At 43.3% G+C, this 22,593-nt stretch overlaps 1 protein-coding gene across 1 annotated transcript in view; it reads left to right on the top strand.

The window, feature by feature from the left end:
* The first annotated feature begins 2,398 nt into the window (after positions 1-2,398).
* The window catches only part of LOC126456948 (transmembrane protein 181), a 228,532-nt gene continuing 208,337 nt past the window's right edge, over positions 2,399-22,593 (top strand). The window contains exon 1 of the mRNA XM_050092884.1: positions 2,399-2,551. The gene's annotated coding sequence lies outside the window, so the exon portion shown is untranslated. The remainder of the gene's footprint in view (positions 2,552-22,593) is intronic.

The following is a 22,593-nucleotide window of genomic DNA, read 5'->3' as shown; positions in this document are numbered from 1 at the left end:
CAACTTCTTCCTGTTTTCTCGATTGATCTGTGTTCAGTTTTTCAAGGCCTATCCACTGTGCCAACATATAACTAAATCTGAGGGGGGTGCGATGGGGAGGTTCCCTTGTAAGAGCCATTTGAACCATTTTTGTTAAAATTCAGTTATCAACTGCAAATAAATTTTATTATGTTTTACCATTTCGACAAATGTTGCAACTTGCTATAATCAAACATCGACCTTGATTTGAGGAAGAAATTTCTGAGACTGTACGCTTGGAGCACAGTACTGTATGGAAGTGCATCATGGAGTGTCGGAAAACCGGAAAAGAAGAGAATCGAAGCGTTTGATACGTGGTGCCACAGAAGGATGTTTAAAATTAATGGAATGATAACATAAGAAACGAGCATGATCCCCTCAGAACTGGAGAGAAAAATACTGACAAGGAGAAGGGACAGGATGATAATATCCGTGGTACTTGAGGAACCTGAGGAGGGCCAAATTGTTGGGAGAGACAGAGTTGGAATAAAAATCTGCCAGGAAGTTTCATATCAGCGCACACTCCGCTGCAGAGTGAAAATCTCATTCTAGAGTTGGAATACATCGAACAAATAACTATCGATGTTGGTTGTAAGTGCTACTGGTAAATTGAAATGTCTGGCACAGGAGAGAGTAAATCGTGATGGGCCGCATCAGATCTGCGTGAAAACTGAAGTCTTTTGCCCACTTCTCCCCCCGCCCCGTCCCTCACCCTCGAGAAAAAAATACTATTTAGCCACTCATAGCGCTACTGTATTAACTCTCCCAGTACCAGTAAGGTCAGTATGACCTTATAATCACAGTGGAAACATAAATCTCCCTTGTTTTCAGAACTATCGTTTTCGAAATATGTGACTTTCTCCCTCTGAGTTAGTTATATCCAATGGTGCTTTGCTCATTTTTATATTTACAATACATTAACATTTATTCATGGTTTTTCCTGTGAGTACTAGTGGGGACAATGAGGCCCCCAATTTAAACTGTCTGTTTCTTGAATGTAACATTTATGAAAGCAGAATGAAGACTGTTACATTGAACAGCTATTACAGGGAACACCTGCCACAGTAAAAATATTCTTTCGCGTTTACTTTAATACTCATTATTAGGGAAACATTTAATTATAACATTATTAGGTTATCTTGCCTCAGCTGTTGCTCTACCATTCCTAGTATCACTGGGATCATATGACCCCATACGAGTAATATATTATTTTCTGCCTCTGCATCAAATGTATACTACACTAATTTGTTCGGTTTTGTATGAACAAAACATTAAAATTTATTCATAGTCCTTTGCACTGAGTACCACTGGGATCAACATGACATCAATCAAAATTTCTTTTTGTTTCTGGAAAGTAAGATTTTTGAAAATAGAATGATGACTGTTTGTTGAACGGTAGTAATTTATGTTTTTACGTTAGTTCCTTAAAATAGTGGCAAAATATCCCGTGCAAATTAGTTGGGGTCCTTATGATTCTACTGGTGCTCAATAAAACAAATAAATCCTTGTAGGAGGAGGGTTAAACGAGACAACAAACGTGGCACCTCGATGGATCGATGATACCTGAAGGACTTCCTCACAGCCACGTAGAAGAATGATCATCTTTGGGTCATTCAACCGACCATGCTGGTGTCACAATTGGCAAAAATAATCTTCAGGGATAGGGCGTTAGGGTGCCGTCTATATTTTATGAAAGTGAGACTCAGCAGGCGTCAGACTACTAATTTTGTTCGCCACACAGCTCTCGCAGCGGCGACTGCGTCCAATTTTGTTCGCCATACAGGATTTCCCAAAAACTGCGATCAGTACACTTGATCTTGCCAAGCAATGTTCTGCAGTTTTTCAAGTTTTTTGTTATGTTTCTAACCCGTCTTTAGTTAACTTGGGTACATAAGTCTTGCAGGCTATTTGTTTTTGACACAATGAATAAATAAATGACTACTTATGCTACACAGAATCACCACATTCTTTTTGTACATTTCAAACACGAAATGATTTCTAACATTATTTCTTTGTTTGTCACAATAATTCTGTGATTTGTTTATCGCTGATAATGTGTGTTACGCTTCGGCTAAGTTTCATTACACTTGACACATAAAATTTTGTTTTATCGCTGTTTTCGCCATTGTTTCTCTGTGATTTGTGGACCCCAGTTTATTATCTGAAAAGGGCTCATAAGTCGCACGTTTATTGCACGCATAATCCAGTAAACGCCGTGTGGTCAGCGAGGACGTCACACGACAGACAACGTCAAGATAACGCCTGAGGCGGCGATTGTGGACGGCTGCACGCCAGACGCAGATCAATAACTGGCTGCCATGACAACAGCCCCCTCCCCTTGGCCACTTCGCCCCTGCCACCGCACCACGGGCTAGCTTTACGCCTGGCGACCTAGTTCACTGCGTGTGTACGAGTTTGCACGCCCGTCGTCAGGTCGACGTAGCGGATCATCGCATCCGACGGGTTTCACACGACACGAGCTTCATGCCGTCCATGGGTCTCCGCGGAAGATAGCTTTAACCAGCTGAAAGAGGTTAGTGAAGGAAGTTAAATGGGCCTCCGGTAAAATTGGGCTCGGAATCCACGCTTTCACCTTGTTTCCTGGCATCCGGGGTGAACAAGTCCACTTTTACGTCCAGAAACACAACCTACATTTAGGTACCCGCACGTCGTTTGTTAAATGCAGAGGTTATGATTTTTTGGTGACATAATATTAAAATGTGCCACCTGAGCAATAATAGTTTCAGTGTATTGCGTCACTGCAGAACCAGCGTTTGAAAAGCTTAATAAAGCTGTAGCTACAATAAAGCACAAACAAAATAAGAAAGGTAGTAATTTCTGAACAATAGTCGCATATCTGTGTTGTCTGTGTACAATGAAACACCTGTTCCGGTTGCAACTGACAATTCTGAGAATTATGTGTGCACAAATATCTCTGGATGTAAGATATGTACACACAGTGCAGTCTAATTGAACAATCGCCTAAAAACCAGTTACGAAACTGAAAGAAAAATGCGATCTATTTTAATAAATGAAAATGAATCAAAAACTTGTTTCACAAAATATTGTTGTTATCTTTTATTTTACATGGTTGCGATTCTTTTTCAGTAGTCCTATGTTACTTACTATTAATTTCATTGATGCCATTTTGGTTTTGAATAACACGCGTTGACGTAAAATTACGGCTTGAGATAGGCAGAATAAATGAAACTGCGTTGTATCTTAATCATTATTGACAACGAGAAAAATGACTGGCAGTAATGTAAGTGAAAACTAGTCTGGTAAAAACATTAAACTATCGATGAGATCTGCGGTGATAACATGCATAATTACAAACATGATACAAAGTGTACATTGCTGCAACGTTCTACGAATTTTAATTGAAACTTCGTAGTGCTGGTGTTACGTCATTACTTCAGAACATAGTTGAAAGATATTACTACGTCTTGTGTGTCTGCCATTTAAGGTTTTTGTTTATGTTTTTTTTTCAACGACGGAGATATTCCACAGCAAAATTATGACGTTGTGGGCGATTGGCATATTTTTGTTGATGACATGGGGATTGGGGAGATGTTGCCCAGTAGCGAAATTACTTTTCGATAACAGTATTTGCCTGTCACTTAATATCGTATGTAGTTAGATATTTGTCACAGTGATTAAAATAGTGATGCGAAGTCCTGTTTATTTCTATAATTTTCAAATAGAATCAGGTGTTGCCATTTTCCCGCGAAGAGTAAACGACTAGCGGATCGTAATATGTTGATTTACTGCAAATACGCTAACAACTCGTCGTCATCTCTTCATTTGCAATGAATGACTCATTTTGCCACTGTAGCAGACAATATATCAAATTGCGAGATTAAAATTCGACATCTTTCTTAACATTAAATCTGTTGTGTAACGTTATGTTGAAATGTGGACATTTGATAGGAGATATAGCATGATGAAATACATTGTTTATTTACTTTCACTAGTTGTTATTGATGTACTCGCTATGTCTGTCGCATGTAAAACAGAACGTAATTGAACTAGACGTAAAAACTGTTTTCAGTCGAATGAACAGGGGCGAAAAACGTGGAATGTTTCAGAGATAACGAACGAGGGGACTGCAAATAAACATATACGCAGTAAGCGATGAGAAGTAGTGTGATAGAATGTAGTACTGTATCTGTTCGGTATTACATTTACAAATGCAGTGAAAGCTTCTTCCTAACTTTTCTAATAAGTTCACTGACAACGAAGCGTTGTTTCGTGTGACAGAAGTACAGTAACACAACATAACTTGCCATATGAATGCCGAGAAATCTTCGCTGATGTAGAATAACTTTTATGCTTAGTTTTAACTTGAAACAGCTCTGCAACATTGTAAAACGAAAATTATTCAAATGGCTCTGAGCACTATGCGACTTGACTTCTGAGGTCATCAGTCGCCTAGAACTTAGAACTAATTAAACTTAACTAACCGAAGGACATCACACACATCCATGCCCGATGCAGGATTCGAACCTGCGACCCTAGCGGTCGCTCGGTTCCAGACTGTAGCGCCTAGAACCGCACGGCCACTCCGGCCGGCCCGAAAATTATTCGCACGAACTATTATAGTAAACTACTTCAGCTTCAGGCATGTGAAAAATGTGGTAGCCAAACACCAAAATAAATCAGGAACTGCCATGTAAAGATCGAGAACCGCACAATTGAACAGGCGTACGCTTAGCATCTTGCATATTTATGTGTTAATAATCATCCATGAGCAGATTTTTACTCATTACTGAGCCAGAAATGTATGTGCACGTCCTTTTTAATGACTGCAACTCGTGTTCTACGACAATTTGTACAGTGATTTAACCGATATAAACCTGTTTTGTTGATACAAGAATAAAAATTTGTTTATGTTGTGAAAATTAAGATTTAGCTGCGCATTTCTGGGTTTATAACTATGTAACTTAGAAAGTTGTCCACGATTATTCAAGAATATCAGCCTTGGCCTTTGGCAGCAGCAGAATACGAAAAAAGAAATTCTTTCTCCATATCCAAAGTCTACCACTTATCTGACATATGACTAGGCCCATGAGATCATCCAGTGTTCATATCTCTACAAATTTACAAATTTTACACCTAGATACAGGAAACAAAAGAAAAGTTCGGAGTAGGTATTAAAATCCATGGAGAAGAAATAAAAACTCTGAGGTCCGCCGATGACATTGTAATTCTGTCAGAGACAGCAAAGGACTTGGAAGAGCAGTTGAACGGAATGGACAGAGTCTTGGAAGGAGGATATAAGATGAACATCAACAAAAGCAAAACTAGGATAATGGAATGTTGTCTAATTCAATCAGGTGATGCTGAGGGAATTAGCTTAGGAAATGAGACACTTAAAGTAGTAAAGGAGTTTTGCTATTTGGGGAGCAAAATAACTGATGATGGTAGAAGTAGAGAGGATATAAAATGTAGATTGGCAATGGCAAGGAAAGCGTTTCTGAAGAAGAGAAATTTGTTAACATCGAGTATAGATTTATGTGTCAGGAAGTCGTTTCTGAAAGTATTTGTATGGAGTGTAGACATGTATGGAAGTGAAACATGGACGATAAATAGTTTGGACAAGAAGAGAATAGAAGCTTTCGAAATGTGGTGCTACAGAAGAATGCTGAAGATTAGATGGGTCGATCTCGTAACTAATTGGGAGGTATTGAATAGAATTGGGGAGAAGAGGAGCTTGTGGCACAACTTGACTAGAAGAAGGGATCGGTTTGTAGGACATGTTCTGAGGCATCAAGTGATCACTAATTTAGTATTGGAGGGCAGCGTGGAGGGTAAAAATAGTAGAGGGAGACCAAGAGATGAATATACTAAGCAGATTCAGAAGTATGTAGGTTGCAGTAGGTACTGGGAGATGAAAAATCTTGCACAGGATAGAGTAACATGGAGAGCTGCATCAAACCAGTCTCAGGACTGAGGACCACAACAACAACAACAACAACACACATAGGTACATGCATGAGTCGACGGGTTCCAGTACTGGCTCACTGACGTCGGAATCATTGGCTGGTATTTTCCAGAATTTGTGAGGTGCACAATCTTACATTTTTTACATGAAAAACAACTTGCCAATCTTTACTCCACTTTGAAATCTCATCAAGATCCGACTGGATGTTGGTGCGGCTTATTTCAGACAGTACATCATAGATGACCTCATCCGCAGATATCCTGAATTTACAATTGATATTGTCTGTCAGGCCACTGACACACAATTTGAACCTCAATGGTCCCAACACGCTTACCTATGGCATGCCTGAAGCTGCTTCCACTTCTGTCGCTGACATTCCATTCCAAATAGAAGGTTGCGAACTCCCAACCAAGAAATCCTCAATCCAGTCTCACGTTTTTGATGCCACATATAACTATACTTGTGTCAATAAGCGAACAGTTGGTGCGTGAAGAGTCAAATGTTTTTGGGAGTCAAAAAAAGCCTCCACCTGGCTGCCTTGATCCACGGATTTCAGGATTTCATGTGAGAAAAGTCCAAGTTCGGTTTTGTGTGACCGTTGTTTTCAGGATCCATGCTGACTGGGATGGAGGAGGTAACTCTGGCCGAGATACATTAAGATCCTGCGTCATCATAAAATACTTAAATTAAAAAAATACTAACATATCCCCCATTCGGTGATGTTACCCCAGTAGAATTCGAGTATTTTATCATTTACCCATTTTACTCATATAAGTGTATGCGCCTGTACTAACAGAGGGATTTTAATGAATTGACGCTGGCTGTGGAAGCCTACGTAATTATGGCTTGTCCCGGTTTAACAGAACACCCATTTCTAGAACGTCCCATGCTGCGTCTTTCTAGGGGTTGCACAAGTGATTTTGTCCCATTGCATTTCTGCCCAATTCTTTGCGATATTTATAAATATTTGCCTCGGAAATAAGAGATATAATTCCTTTCTGATACGATAGTACGTTAGGTTCTGGAGAACGCTTTTCCTACACGTGGAAACTTCATTTGTGCTGACTTTTCTCAGGTTTCCACGGAGTGATTGCTTAATTGTGAGCTTCCGGGTGTTCTGCCGAGTTGATTTTTTTCCGTTTTGTGTACAGTATTTCGACTACCGACCCAGCCGTTCTCTTCAAGTACTGCGGGTTTTGCTATTATGTGGAGGCCTACTCGCTTCCTGCACTACAGCCAGACTGTGTTTCCGATCTTCCAGATACTTGGTCAACAGAAAATAGATAAGAGATTTTTGACTTCTCTTCCTCGGTCTCAGTCTCCACCTCTTTCACAGACATTCTTGAGTCTGACTGCATCATTCTTTCAGTTTGATGATTTCACTACCCAATCTTTCAGGACACTATACGGCGAGGTACTCCACGTTTGAAAGTGTACGAGCTCTGAAGGCCAGAGTCTTTAGCATCGAATTTCTTTGTGACGGTTGGTGATGGCTCGAGGCGTGGAGATAGTACACTATTAACTCATTTATGCTGCTAACTTCGCATGTTAGTACCCATGTTTCACCATTATCCAACTGAGTTGAACAATTATCTTTTCGTTTAATTTGTCTTTCTTTTTGGTCATAGTTCCATTGGGTCCTTTACGTAAGTATCCTGAGAAAGTCTACTAACAAAGTTACAAGAATCGGCTTTAAATGATTACTCTAGGGATATACTACAACCTCCTACGTATCGCTCACACGTCGTAAGGCTAGAATTAGAATAATTACTGCACGCTCAGAGGCATTCAAACAATCATTCTTCCCGCGCTCCATACGTGAATGGCACATAAGAAACCTTAATAACGGGTGCAATGGGACGTACCCTCTGCCATGCACTTCACGGTAGTTTGTGGAGTGTAGATGTAGATGTAGATATGGTGAAGGGAGCATCATGTACTGATACCAAAAGATGCTACGAATGACTAGTATCCACTCAGGATGAAAGTGTCAGAAGGAAGGAAGATTTATAAATTTACTGAACAGTTACAGTGAGTCCAAAAAGTATTCGTCCAGCTGCAATTTTTTTTTTTAAATTAAGTATATGTCACGTGAAAGAAAGGGAACATAAAATGTAAACTTCCAGTCATATGCAACGAACCTTGGTTAAGTCATTTTTATTGATGGACAAGGAAATAAATAACATCCATCGCGATAACAAATTTGACAAAATGGAGGATCTGTTCAAGGGCTACTTCAAAAAGTATTCGTCCACTCACATTTTTTTATTTACAATCAAAAATTAATATTTAGTGGGGTTTCTCTTTGCAGCTATTACTTCTTCTAGTCGTCTGGGCATTCGTCAGGAAGTGCTTCTTTTAGGTCTCTCGTGTCAGAAATGTGTCTTCTCCTGATGCTGTCTTCCAGTACTTTCCAAAGCTGTTTAATAGGATTAATGTCTGGGCTCTGAGCAGGGGTGTTTAATTGTTTTGGGGTATTGTACAGGAGCCACAGCCTTGTATTTAGAGCCGTATGCTTTGGGTCGTTATCTTGTTCAAAAATGTAATTTCCTTGCAGACCTAATTCTTCGACGCTAGGATTCAGATTTTTTCCCGAATTACCGCACTTTCATTCTAAGCTACACGTATCCATATGATTTTTAAATCTTTGTAACAATTAGCACATTGTGATACTTAAACAAAATACACTAATATCATATGTCAAACAATTAGCACACCTGTATTCCGAATTACACAATCAGCGCTGCGCAATGCTTACAGCGTTCTTAGATGGTGATGTTATGATGATGGCGCATGTTAGGAAGATCTGTAGCGCCAGTTCAAAAATGCGATGAGATGGGTGTCAATAAAGGATCCAAAATTATTAAAACGTGGCTGCAAATAAAGACATAAAGAACGTCCTAAAAACTTGAAAACTCTCTCTCTCTCTCTCTTAAACACACACACACACACACACACACACACACACACACACACACATTCAAACACGCACACACACACTCACTCACACACACGCAAACAAACACAAAACAACGAGTATCATAACGTCAGATGTAATACACAATGATAAGGGAAAAAGCGAAAGGAAGTAAGTAAAAGCAGATGCCTTCGGATGGCTGGTCACTGGAATGGAAGGGATGAGCCAGCCGCTCTGCAAGACACTAAAATCTGTAGCTTAAAAGCTTACGCCAGAGTTTAGACAAGTCACAGATTTCCAAAGCTTGACCACACTTGTCCCGTCATCAGCTAGAATAGAGGACAGATCCGTAGCTAAATTTGCTTATGCCCACTTATTACAAAATAAAATGCGCTCAATTAAAATGTAACCTACAGTAATTTGCACGCCACAAGTATCACAGACTGGAGGGTTGTCTCACCCGATTAGAAAGCCATGCGTTAGACGAGACTGTCCAATTCGGAGGCGCGTCAGAGCCACTTCATCCCGCCGAAGTGACCGGCAATAGGACCGCCACGGCCAGACAGTTTGCTTCACCAAGCGCAGTTTATTGTCTGTCACTACCAGCCACTCCTCCCCTAACTCTGTTATCTGCGACTCAACAACGAGATGATAGCCTGCAAGGGAATGGCACACTGTGTACCGCTACGTTCCCTGCAGGCTTCCTTGGCGACTTTGCCTGCATTTCATTTTCACAAATTTCCATGTGCTCTGGTACCCAGCAGAATGACACCTCCTTCCCCTGCCGCTGTAGGACGTACAGATGGTCATGTGTGAAATTTCAAATGGCTCTGAGCACTATGGGACTTAACTGCTGAGGTCATCAGTCCCCTAGAACTTAGAACTACTTCAACCTAACTAACCTAAGGACATCACACACATCCATGGCCAAGGCAGGATTCGAACCTGCGACCGTAGTGGTCGCGCGGTTCCAGACTGTTCGCCTAGAACCGCTCGGCCACACTGGTCGGCAGGGTCATGTGTAAACTGGACTATTTTCTCTGTTGGGTCCTAGAAGCGTCATGACACACAACAACAGCAAAGGTAATCCAACCATTACCTATAGTACTTGATTCAGATGCTTTTGAAATGGAAAAATTCAATTTAAGTCCTAAAAAGTAATTAGGACCTGACAATATAGGTAAAGATGCAATCTTCTTCAGATTTGTTATCTTCTTACTCGTACCTGGTGCTGGTAAAGTACCATAGGTGCCAGTAATATTGACCAATTGTTTGTAGACCAGCATTCGTCTGCGATTGTAGAACACTAAGGAAATCGGAACTGATGAGAAACTATTTGCCCTGCAGGCGGCCCATCTGCTCCATGAGATGACGTCATTATTTTATAGTACGCCATAAATTATACCACCATTTTGCAGAATATGCCATGATGACATTAAATTATAGTAATTGGGTCGCGCACCGTAATGTCTATGTGCCTTAACCTCGTACTAGGTTGGTGCATGAGTTCGTTGCGTTTATGTTTTGCATGTCTGTATTCCGGTTACTATGGATTTATTTATCAGTTGTCATTTTTTTATTTGTAGTTCTCCCTTGCTATATGAGTTTACATACTCTTATTTTGTCATTTGGAGGTACTGAGTGGAGCTGTGGACGCTAGAAAATTGAATGCCAAGAGGAGGTCAGAGGAGGAGGAGATTAGTGTTAAACATCCTGTCGACAACGAGGCTATTAGAGACAGAGCAGAAGCTCGGATCTCGTACGGATGGGAAAGAAAATCCGCCGTGCCCTTTCAAAGGAACCATCCCGCCATTTGCCTGAAGCTATCTAGGGAAATCACGGAAAACCTAACTCAGGATGGCCGGACGCGGGTTGGAACCGTCCTCCTCCCGAATGAAAGTCCAGGGTGCTAACCACTGGCCACCTCGCACGGTAAATGTCAAGAGGAGAAATCGGAAGATTTCCGACATTCTTCTATCTGAGCTCAATAGAGCGGCGACAGCAGCGTACGCAGCCAAAAACATGTGCTTCGTGTTTGGGGATCATACCATTGGACAGAGCACGACAAGAAAATGGCTTTCTCGTTTTAAGGAGGATCGTTCTGGCATTAGTGCCTTTTCACCTTCAGGAAGAAACGAAGATCGTTTAAACGCACTAATCCACAATGATCCACGTCAATGTACTGGAGAACTGGAAAATGTGATGAACTGTGGTCATTCCACCATCGTGCGGCATTTGCATGTAATGGGGAAGGTCCAAAAATTAGTGCTCTCAGCCAAAATCACAAAAATCAGCGGGTGGCCATATGTGCATCTCTGCTCTCTCATCATGAATTAGCCGGCCGGAGTGGCCGAGCGGTTCTAGGCGCTACAGTCTGGAACCGGGCGACCGCTACGGTCGCAGGTTCGAATCCTGCCTCGGGCATGGTTGTGAGTGATGTCCTTAGGTTAGTTAGGTTAAAGTAGTTCTAAGTTCTAGGGGACTGATGACCTCAGAAGTTAAGTCCCATAGTGCACAGAGCCATTTGAACCATTTTCATCATGAATTGACTCGTGAACAACATCAATCTTTCCCATCCTGAATCGTTACTCGTGTGACGAGAAATGGTGTCTTAATGCTAATATAAGGAAAAGAAAAGAATGGTTAGTCCAAACAAAGCAGCAGGTTCCCATACAAAGACCTGCGAGCGTTCGCAAAAGACAATGTTATGCCTCTGGCGGAACAGGGACGGTGTGGTGTACTACGAATTGCTTCTCCGAGGTGAAACCATCACTGCCGACGTTCATTATCAAAAACTGAGAAGTTTTGCAGACGCATTCCGAGAATAACGACCAGGAAGACTACGTGGGTGATGCTACTCGACGATTACGGCCGCCCACAGTCTGCTAGACTAACAAAGAACACTATACAGGAATTGGGCTGGGAAGTCTTTCCGCACCCGCCTTATTCACCTGAACTTGCGACCTCCAATTTTCACCTTTTCCGCTCTCTATGAAAGAATCTTTAAGCAACTTGCTTTTCAGACGAAAGTGCTCTCCGAACACGGCTCTACATCTCCATCTACATGGCTACTCTGCAAATCACATTTAAGTGCCTGGCAGAGGGTTCATCGAACCACCTTCACAATTCTCTATTATTCGAATCTCGTATAGCGCGCGGGAAGAATGAACACCTATATCTTTCCGTACGAGCTCTGATTTCCCTTATCTTTGTGATCGTTCCTCCCTATCTAAGTCGGTGTCAACAAAATATTTTCGCATTCGGAGGAGAAAGTTGGTGATTGGAATTTCGTGAGAAGATTCCGTAGCAACGAAAAAAGCCTTTCTTTTAATGATGTCCATCCCAAATCCTGTATCATTTCTGTGACACTCTCTCCCATATTTCGCGATAATACAAAACGTGCAGCCTTTCTTTGAACTTTTTCGATGTACTCAGTCAGTCCTATCTGGTAAGGAGCCCACACCGCGCAACAGTATTCTAAAAGAGGACTGATAAACGTAGTGCAGGCAGTCTCCTTAGTAGGCCTGTTACATTTTCTAAGTGTCCTGCCAATGAAACGCAGTCTTTGGTTAGCCTTCCCCACAACATGTTCTATGTGTTTCTTCCAATTTAAATTGTTCGTAATTGTAATTCCTAGGTATTTAGTTGAATTTACGGCTTTTAGATTAGACTGATTTATCGTGTAACCGAAGTTTAACGCGTACTTTTTACCACTCATGTGGATGACCTCACACTTTTCGTTATTTAAGGTCCACTGCCACTTTTCGCACCATTTCGATATTTCTTCTAAATCGTTTTGCAGTTTGTTTTGATCTTCTTATGATTTTATTAGTCGATAAACGACAGCGTAGACGACTGATCAGATTGTCTCCCAAATCGTTTATATAGATAAGGAACAGCAAAGGGCCTATAACACTACCTTGGGGAACGCCAGAAATCACTTCTGTTTTACTCGATGACTTTCCGTCTATTACAATGAACTGTGACCTCTCTGACAGGAAATCACAGATCCAGTCACATAACTGAGACGATATTCCATAAGCACACAATTTCACTACGAGCCGCATGTGTGGTACAGAGTTCTCCGCTTTAAAATACACGTGATTTCTACAGTCGCGGAATCGAAAAGTTACCCCAGCTTTGGCAGACTGGTGTAAATTCTGAAGGAGAATACGTTACTGATGAGTAAAGTCTCTGTTATGTGTATCTGTTTTGTTACATTAAATTTATGGAGAAACGCTACGGGCTTATGAAGCAAGCCAATAAATTAAGTAGTACAGGGTGATTCAAAAAGAATACCACAACTTTAAAAATGTGTATTTAATGAAAGAAACATAATATAACCTTCTGTTATACATCATTACAAAGAGTATTTAAAATGGTTTTTTTTCACTCAAAAACAAGTTCAGAGATGTTCAATATGGCCCCCTCCAGGCACTCGAGCAATATCAACCCGATACTCCAACTCGTTCCACACTCTCTGTAGCATATCAGGCGTAACAGTTTGGATAGCTGCTGTTATTTCTCGTTTCAAATCATCAATGGTGGCTGGGAGAGGTGGCCGAAACACCATATCCTTAACATACCCCCATAAGAAAAAATGGCAGGGGGTAAGATCAGGGCTTCTTCGAGGCCAGTGATGAAGTGCTCTGTCACGGGCTGCCTGGCGGCCGATCCATCGCCTCGGATAGCTGACGTTCAGGTAGTTACGGACAGATAAGTGCCAATGTGGACTCTCCATACAGTTGATTGTGGAATTTGCAGCTCTCTGCTAGCTCTGCGAGTCGATTTTCCTGGGCTGCGAACAAATGCTTGCTGGATGCGTGCTACATTTTCATCACTCGTTCTCGGCCGTCCAGAACTTTTCCCTTTGCACAAACACCCATTCTCGGTAAACTGTTTATACCAACGTTTAATACACCACCTATCAGGAGGTTTAACACCATACTTCGTTCGAAATGCGCGCTGAACAACTGTCGTCGATTCACTTCTGCCGTACTCAATAACACAAAAAGCTTTCTGTTGAGCGGTCGCCATCTTAGCATCAACTGACGCTGACGCCTAGTCAACAGCGCCTCAAGCGAACAAATGTACAACTAAATGAAACTTTATAGCTCCCTTAATTCGCCGTCAGATAGTGCTTAGCTCTGCCTTTTGTCGTTGCAGAGTTTTAAATTCCTAAAGTTGTGGTATTCTTTTTTAATCACCCTGTATAACTATGCTGCTTATGATTCTTCCTCTCGCTATGGTGCACATTGCACAAATGATGGGCTCATGCAGCTGAACTAAAGAGAAAGTGGGAGGATGGGATGGGTTTTCCGCCGCAGAGCCATGGGCTTGACCAGGACACTTGCCAACTTCATTTTCCCACGAATTTTTTTTCGCACAAGTGCCCGAGACGTGACCTGTAAATGTGTCAGCCTCAGCTGGGATGAAGGGGTTGGGAGTGAGGCTTCCGGTATGTCTTATCTCATCACCACGAGATAAGATAGTTATCCGTAAAAGTTCTCTCCTTGACACACTAGTACTACACTGCATATCACTTGGCACCCATACCATCACGCCAGGCGCTAGGCATTTATGACGATGAGAAATGCAATCTGGCAATGTTCATTTTACTCGGAGCCTCCACAGACGGATACGTCCATTGTGATGCTATACATAAAAGACGCGCGGGGTAGCCGCGCGGACTCAGGCGCCTTGTCACGATCCGTGCGGCTCCCCCCGTCGGATATTCGAGCTGTCCCTCGGGCGTGGCTGTGTGTATTGTTCATAGCGTAAGTTACGAGGGCAGTTCAATAAGTAATGCAACACATTTTTTTTCTCGGCCAATTTTGGTTGAAAAAACCGGAAACTTCTTGTGGAATATTTTCAAACATTCCCGCTTCGTCTCGTATAGTTTCATTGACTTCCGACAGGTGGCAGCGCTGTACGGAGCTGTTAAAATGGCCTCTGTAACGGATGTGCGTTGCAAACAACGGGCAGTGATCGAGTTTCTTTTGGCGGAAAACCAGGGCATCTCAGATATTCATAGGCGCTTGCAGAATGTCTACGGTGATCTGGCAGTGAACAAAAGCGCGGTGAGTCGTTGGGCAAAGCGTGTGTCATCATCGCCGCAAGGTCAAGCAAGACTGTCTGATCTCACGCGTGCGGGCCGGCCGTGCACAGCTGTGACTCCTGCGATGGCGGAGTGTGCGAACACACTCGTTCGAGATGATCGACAGATCACCATCAAACAAGTCAGTGCTCTACTTGACATCTCTGTTGGTAGTGCTGTCACAATTGTTCACCAGTTGGGATATTCAAAGGTTTGTTCCCGCTGGGTCCCTCGTTGTCTAACTGAACGCCATAAAGAGCAAAGGAGAACCATCTGTGCGGAATTGCTTGCTCGTCATGTGGCTGAGGGTGATAATTTCTTGTCAAAGATTGTTACAGGCGATGAAACATGGGTTCATCACTTCGAACCTGAAACAAAACGGCAATCAATGGAGTGGCGCCACACCCACTCCCCTACCAAGAAAAAGTTTAAAGCCATACCCTCAGCCGGTAAAGTCATGGTTACAGTCTTCTGGGACGCTGAAGGGGTTATTCTGTTCGATGTCCTTCCCCGTGGTCAAACGATCAACTCTGAAGTGTATTGTGCTACTCTTCAGAAATTGAAGAAACGACTTCAGCGTGTTCGTAGGCACAAAAATCTGAACGAACTTCTCCTTCTTCATGACAACGCAAGACCTCACACAAGTCTTCGCACCCGAGAGGAGCTCACAAAACTTCAGTGGACTGTTCTTCCTCATGCACCCTACAGCCCCGATGTCGCACCGTCGGATTTCCGTATGTTTGGCCCAATGAAGGACGCAATCCGTGGGAGGCACTACGCAGATGAAGAAGTTATTGATGCAGTACGACGTTGGCTCCGACATCGACCAATGGAATGGTACCGTGCAGGCATACAGGGCCTCATTTCAAGGTGATGTAAGGCCGTAGCATTGAATGGAGATTACGTTGAAAAATAGTGTTGTGTAGCTAAAAGATTGGGGAATAACCTGGTGTATTTCAATGCTGAATAAAACAACCCCTGTTTCAGAAAAAAAAATGTGTTGCATTCCTTATTGAACTGCCCTCGTAGTTTAAGTTAGATTAGGTAGTGTGTAGGCTTAGGGACCGTTGACCTCAGCAGTTTGGTCCCATAAGACCTTGTTGTTGTTGATGTGGTCTTCAGTCCTGAGACTGGTTTGATGCAGCTCTCCATGCTAATCTATCTTGTGCAAGCTTCTTCATCTCCCAGTACCTACTGCAACCTACATCCTTCTGACCTTACCACAAATTAAATTAATTGTACATAAAACCAAGATTCAGAAAGGACGATGTCATGGCAGTTCTACACTGACGCGACAAAGTCATAGTATACCTCCAAATATCGTGTCGGTCCTCTTTTTGCCCGGTGTAGCGCAACATCTCGACGTGGCACGGACGTCTGAAGTGCCCTGCAGAAATATTGAGCCACGCTGCCTCTGCAGCCGTCCATAATTGCGAAAGTGTTGCCGGTGCAGGATCTTGGGCACGAACTAATCTCTAGATTATGTCCCATAACTGTTATATGGTGACCATGTCGAACGATCTGTGTGGCCAAATCACTCGCTCAAATTGTCTGGAATGTTCTCCAAACCAATCGCAAACAATTGTGCCCTGTGTCATGGCGCGTCGTCATCCACAATAATTATATCTATCCTTGTTTCTACATCTGCATCGAGACTCCGCAAGCCACCGTACGGTACGTTGCGGAGGGTACTGTGGTGTCGCCGCCAGACGTCACACTTGCTAGGTGGTAGCCTTTAAATCGGCCGTGGTCCGTTAGTATACGTCGGACCCGCGTGTCGCCACTATCAGTGATTGCAGACCGAGCGCCGCCACACGGTAGGTCTAGTCTGAGAGACTCCCTAGCACTCGCCCCAGTTGTACAGCCGACTTTGCTAGCGATGGTTCATTGTCTACATACGCTCTCATTTGCAGAGACGACAGTTTAGCATAGCCTTCAGCTACGTCATTTGCTGCGACCTAGCAAGGCGCCATATTCAGTTACTATAATTACTTCAAGAATGTATTCTGAAAAGATAATATTGTGAATCATGTACCGTCAAGAGCGACGTTCATCGTTAATGGATTAAAGTTAAGTATCAAACTAATTACGTCCGCTTTCTGAATTCTCATTCCTTGTCATGTTCCAGACCTCACGTCAGTATAGTTCCCTCCTCACGCCAGCCTGCATGAGCTAAAACACGTGCATTTCGGCCTCCACTCGTAACACGGTGTTGGCTCTTCTGCTAACACAAAAGGTACTCTCTACCACTGCTTGTCATTTTATTTCCTGTTCCACTCGTAAATAGAATGAGGGAAAAACGTCTGTCTGTACGCCTCCGTATGAGCCCTAATTTCTCGTATCTTATCTTCGTGCTCCTTACGCGCAATGTACAGGGTGTTTCAAAAATGACCGGTATATTTGAAACGGCAATAAAAACTAAACGAGCAGCGATAGAAATACACCGTTTGTTGCAATATGCTTGGGACAACAGTACATTTTCAGGCGGACAAACTTTCGAAATTACAGTAGTTACAATTTTCAACAACAGATGGCGCTGCAAGTGATGTGAAAGATATAGAAGACAACGCAGTCTGTGGATGCGCCATTCTGTACGTCGTCTTTCTGCTGTAAGCGTGTGCTGTTCACAACGTGCAAGTGTGCTGTAGACAACATGGTTTATTCCTTAGAACAGAGGATTTTTCTGGTGTTGGAATTACACCGCCTAGAACACAGTGTTGTTGCAACAAGACAAAGTTTTCAACGGAGGTTTAATGTAACCAAAGGACCGAAAAGCGATACAATAAAGGATCTGTTTGAAGAATTTCAACGGACTGGGAACGTGACGGATGAATGTGCTGGAAAGGTAGGGCGACCGCGTACGGCAACCACAGAGGGCAACGCGCAGCTAGTGCAGCAGGTGATCCAACAGCGGCCTCGGGTTTCCGTTCGCCGTGTTGCAGCTGCGGTCCAAATGACGCCAACGTCCACGTGTCGTCTCATGCGCCAGAGTTTACACCTCTATCCATACAAAATTCAAACACGGCAACCCGTCAGCGCCGCTACCATTGCTGCACGAGAGACATTCGCTAACGATATAGTGCACAGGATTGATGACGGCGATATGCATGTGGGCAGCATTTGGTTTACTGACGAAGCTTATTTTTACCTGGACGGCTTCGTCAATAAGCAGAACTGGCGCATATGGGAAACCGAAAAGCCCCATGTTGCAGTCCAATCGTCCCTGCATCCTCAAAAAGTACTGGTCTCGGCCGCCATTTCTTCCAAAGGAATCATTGGCCCATTTTTCAGATTCAAAACGATTACTGCATCACGCTATCTGGACATTCTTCGTGAATTTGTGGCGGTACAAACTGCCTTAGACGACACTGCGAACACCTCGTGGTTTATGCAAGATGGTGCCTGGCCACATCGCACGGCCGACGTCTTTAATTTCCTGAATGAATATTTCGATGATCGTGTGATTGCTTTGGGCTATCCGAAACATACAGGAGGCGGCATGGATTGGCCTCCCTATTCGCCAGACATGAACCCCTGTGACTTCTTTCTGTGGGGACACTTGAAAGACCAGGTGTACCGCCAGAATCCAGAAACAATTGAACAGCTGAAGCAGTACATCTCATCTGCATGTGAAGCCATTCCACCACACACGTTGTCAAAGGTTTCGGGTAATTTCATTCAGAGACTACGCCATATTATTGCTACGCATGGTGGATATGTGGAAAATATCGTACTATAGAGTTTCCCAGACCGCAGCGCCATCTGTTGTTGAAAATTGTAACTACTGTAATTTCGAAAGTTTATCTGCCTGAAAATGTACTGTTGTCCCAAGCATATTGCAACAAACGGTGTATTTCTATCGCTGCTCGTTTAGTTTTTATTGCCGTTTCAAATATACCGGTCATTTTTGAAACACCCTGTATGTTGGCGGCAGTAGAATTGTTCGACAGTCAGCTTCACATGCCGATCCTCTAAATTCTCTCAATAGTGTTTCTCGAAAAGAACGTCGCCTTCCCTCCAGGGATTCCAATTTGAGTTCCCGAAGCAACTCCGTAACACTTACGAGTTGTTCGAAACTACCGGTAACAAATCTAGCAGCCCGCCTCTGAATTGCTTCGATGTCCTCCTTCAATCAGACCAGGCACGGATCCCAAACACTCGAGCAGTACTCAAGGATAAGTCGCACCAGCATCCTATATGCGCTCTCCTTTACAGTTGAAGGCTCTTTTCTAAAATTCTCTCAATAAACCGGTCGATCAATCGCTTTCCCTACCACACTTCTCACATGCTCGTTCCAACTCATATCGCTTTGCATCTTTATGCCCAGATATTTCAACGACTTAACTGTGTGAAGCTTGACACTAGTAATATTCTATCCCAACATTACAGGTTTGATCTTCGTAGGCCGCGCGGGGTAGCCGTGCGGTCTAGGGTGCATTGTCACGGACCGCGCGGCTCCCCACGTTGGAGGTTCGAGTCCTCCCTTGGGCGTGGGCGTGTGTATTGTCCTTAGCGTAAGTTAGTTTAAGTTAGCTTAAGTAGTGCGTAAGCTTAGGGACCGATGACCTCAACAGTTTGGTCCCATAAGACCTTACCACAAATTTCCAGTTTTGATCTTCCTACTCATCCGCATTAACTTACAGTTTATCCACATTGAGGGCTAGCTGCCATTTGTCACACGAACTGGAAATTTTCTCCAAGTCGTCTTGTATCTTCCTGTAGTCACTCAACTTCGATAACTGCCGGCCGCGGTGGCCTAGCGGTTCTAGGCGCTTCAGTCCAGAACCGCGCGACTGCTACGATCGCAGGTTCGAATCCTACCTCGGGATGGATGTGTGTGATGTCCTTAAGTTAGTTAGGTTTAAGTAGTTGTTCTAGGGGACTCATGACCACAGATGTTAAGTCCCATAGTGCTCAGAGCCATTTGAACCTTCGATAAGCTACTGTACACCACAGCTTCATCAGCAAACAACAGCAGACTACTGCCCTCCTGTCTGCCGAATCATATATGTATATAGAGAACAACAGAGGTCCTACCACACTTCCCTGGGGGACTCCTCAAGATACCCTTGTCTCTGATGAACACTCGCCGTCGAAGACAACATACTGGGTTCTATTATTTAAGAAGTCTTCGACCCACTCACATATCTGTGAACTTATTTCACATGCCCGTACCTTCGTTAACAGCCTGCAATGGGGCACCGTGTCAAAAGCTTTCCGGAAATCTAGAAATATGGAATCTGTCTGTTGCCCTTCATCCGTAGTTTTCGCACGAGCGATGCTTTCTAAAACCACGCTGATTCGTGGATATAAGCCTCTCAGTCTCAAGAAAGTTTATTATATTCGAACTGAGAGTATGTTCTAGGATTCTGCAGCAAACAAAAGTTGGGGATATTGGTCTGTAATTTTGCGGGTCCGTTCTTTTACTTCGTTTATATACTGGAATCCCCTGTGCTTTTTTCCAGTCGCTTGGGACTTTGCCTCGGAGAGAGATTCATGATAAGTGCAAGCTAGGTAAGGGGCTGTTGCCGTAGAGTAGTCTTTGTAAAATCGAACTGGGGTTCCATCCGGACCTGGTGATTTATTTGCCTTCAGATATTTCAGTTGTTCTCTGCGCCAGGTATGGTTATTGCTATGTCATCCATGCGGGAGTCTATGCTATGGTCAAATGACGGTACGTTTGTACGATTCTCCTGTGTAAACGATTTCTTCAAGGTGAAATTTAAAACTTCAGCTTTCGTTTTGCTATCTTCAACTGCCACACCAGACTAGTGAACAAGGGACTGAATGGAAGCCTTAGGCCCGCTTAGCGATTTTACGTAAGACCAGAATTTCCTCGGGTTCTCTGTCAGATCTTCTGCTAAAGTGTGACGATGCTGGTTGTTGTATACTTCGCGCTTGGACCTTTTTACAGACGCACGAATCTGTACTAACCTTCGCTTGTCGTCATATATGCATTCCCTTTTGAACTGAGAGTGCAACATGTTGGTATTGTCCTAAGCGTAAGTTAGTTTAAGTTAGATTAAGTAGTGTGTAAGTCTAGAGACCGATGACCTCAGCAGTTTGGTCCTACAGGAACTAACCACAAATTTCCAAATTTCCTCAGCATCCGCCGAATTTCCTTATTAAACCATGATTGGTCTTTTCCGTCCTTAATCACTTTCTAGGCACATAACTCCCAAGGTCACGATTTACAATCTGCTTAAACTTTGCCCATAATTCCTCTACATCCATCTTACTGTAACTAAATGATGCCAATTCACTATCTATGTGAGATGTTAATAGCTGCTTATTCGCTCTTTCTAGCAGAAACACTCTCCTGGCCTTCTTGACTGATTTATTAACTTTCGTAATGGTTCAAATGGCTCTGAGCACTATGAGATTTAACATCTGTGGTCATCAGTCCCCTAGAACTTTGAACTTCTTAAACCTAACTAACCTAAGGACATCACACACATCCATGCCCGAGGGAGGATTCGAACCTGCGACCGTAGCAGTCACGCGGCCTTTCGTAATCATAGTTGCTATTATGACATCACTATCGCTAATCCTCGTTTCTGTACTGACATCGTCGGTAAGGTCCAGCCGATTGGTACCTACAAGGTCTAAGATACAGGGTGTCCGAAAAGTCTTTCCCTGATTACATAAATTGATAACTCAGGCTAGAAGTAAGATACAAATATGAAACTGGTGTCTAATTGTTTACTAACTACCAAAGTTTTTTTCACACATCAGTAAACTTCCACATGAGCACCCTTGGTAGCACGTAGCACATCCAGGCGATATTCAATTTCCGTCCACACATTAACCAACATCACTGGAGGGATCGATTCAACGACTGTGGTTATCCGTTGCCGCAGGGTTTCAAGATATGGTACACGTGTTCGGTAGACCTCGTCCTTGACATTACCCCATAAAAAGAAGTCTAATGGGGTTATGTCAGGAGAGCGTGGAGGCCAAACCGTTGGCCCATCACGACCAACCCATCGCCCAGAAAAGGTCATATCGAGATAGGCACGGATGTCCAAATCCCAATGAGGCAGTGCACCGTCTTGCTGAAACAAGACATCCGGGCGATACTGAAGCAGCTGAGGAACAGCATACAGTTGCAACATGTCCAGATACACTGCAGATGTGATGGTAGCCTCAGCGAAGAAGATTGGCCCGATAATTCGATCGTGCAATAGCGCGCACCAAACATTCACCTTTGGACTGCCTCTGGTGCACTCCATGACCTCGCCAGGGGGTTGTGAACCCCAAATGCGCACATTATGACGATTCACTACTCCACTGACAAAAAAGGTCGCTTCGTCGGAAAAGGCAATTCGTCTGAGCTAACCATCATCGGCCTCAATACGTGATAGCATTTCGACCGCAAAGTCATATCGACGTGTACTGTCATTGGGCAACAAGGCCTGAACGATTTGCACGTTGTATGCACGAAACAATAAACGTTTGTGTAAAATGTCATGGAGAGAGCTTTTTGGCATCTGTATGTCACGTGAGGCCCTGCTCACCGATTTCTTCGGACTTCGCAGAAAATACTGCCTTACAGCTTCCGCCCTGTCTGTTGAGGCTCTTGGTCGACCAGACCTCAGAAGGTCAGCAACCGATCCT

This window comes from Schistocerca serialis, chromosome 2 (genome assembly GCF_023864345.2).
Source record: "Schistocerca serialis cubense isolate TAMUIC-IGC-003099 chromosome 2, iqSchSeri2.2, whole genome shotgun sequence".
NCBI classification, from domain to species: Eukaryota; Metazoa; Arthropoda; class Insecta; order Orthoptera; family Acrididae; genus Schistocerca; species Schistocerca serialis.
The sequence above is the reverse complement of the archived record's forward strand: the minus strand, read 5'-3'. Positions and strand labels throughout refer to the sequence as shown.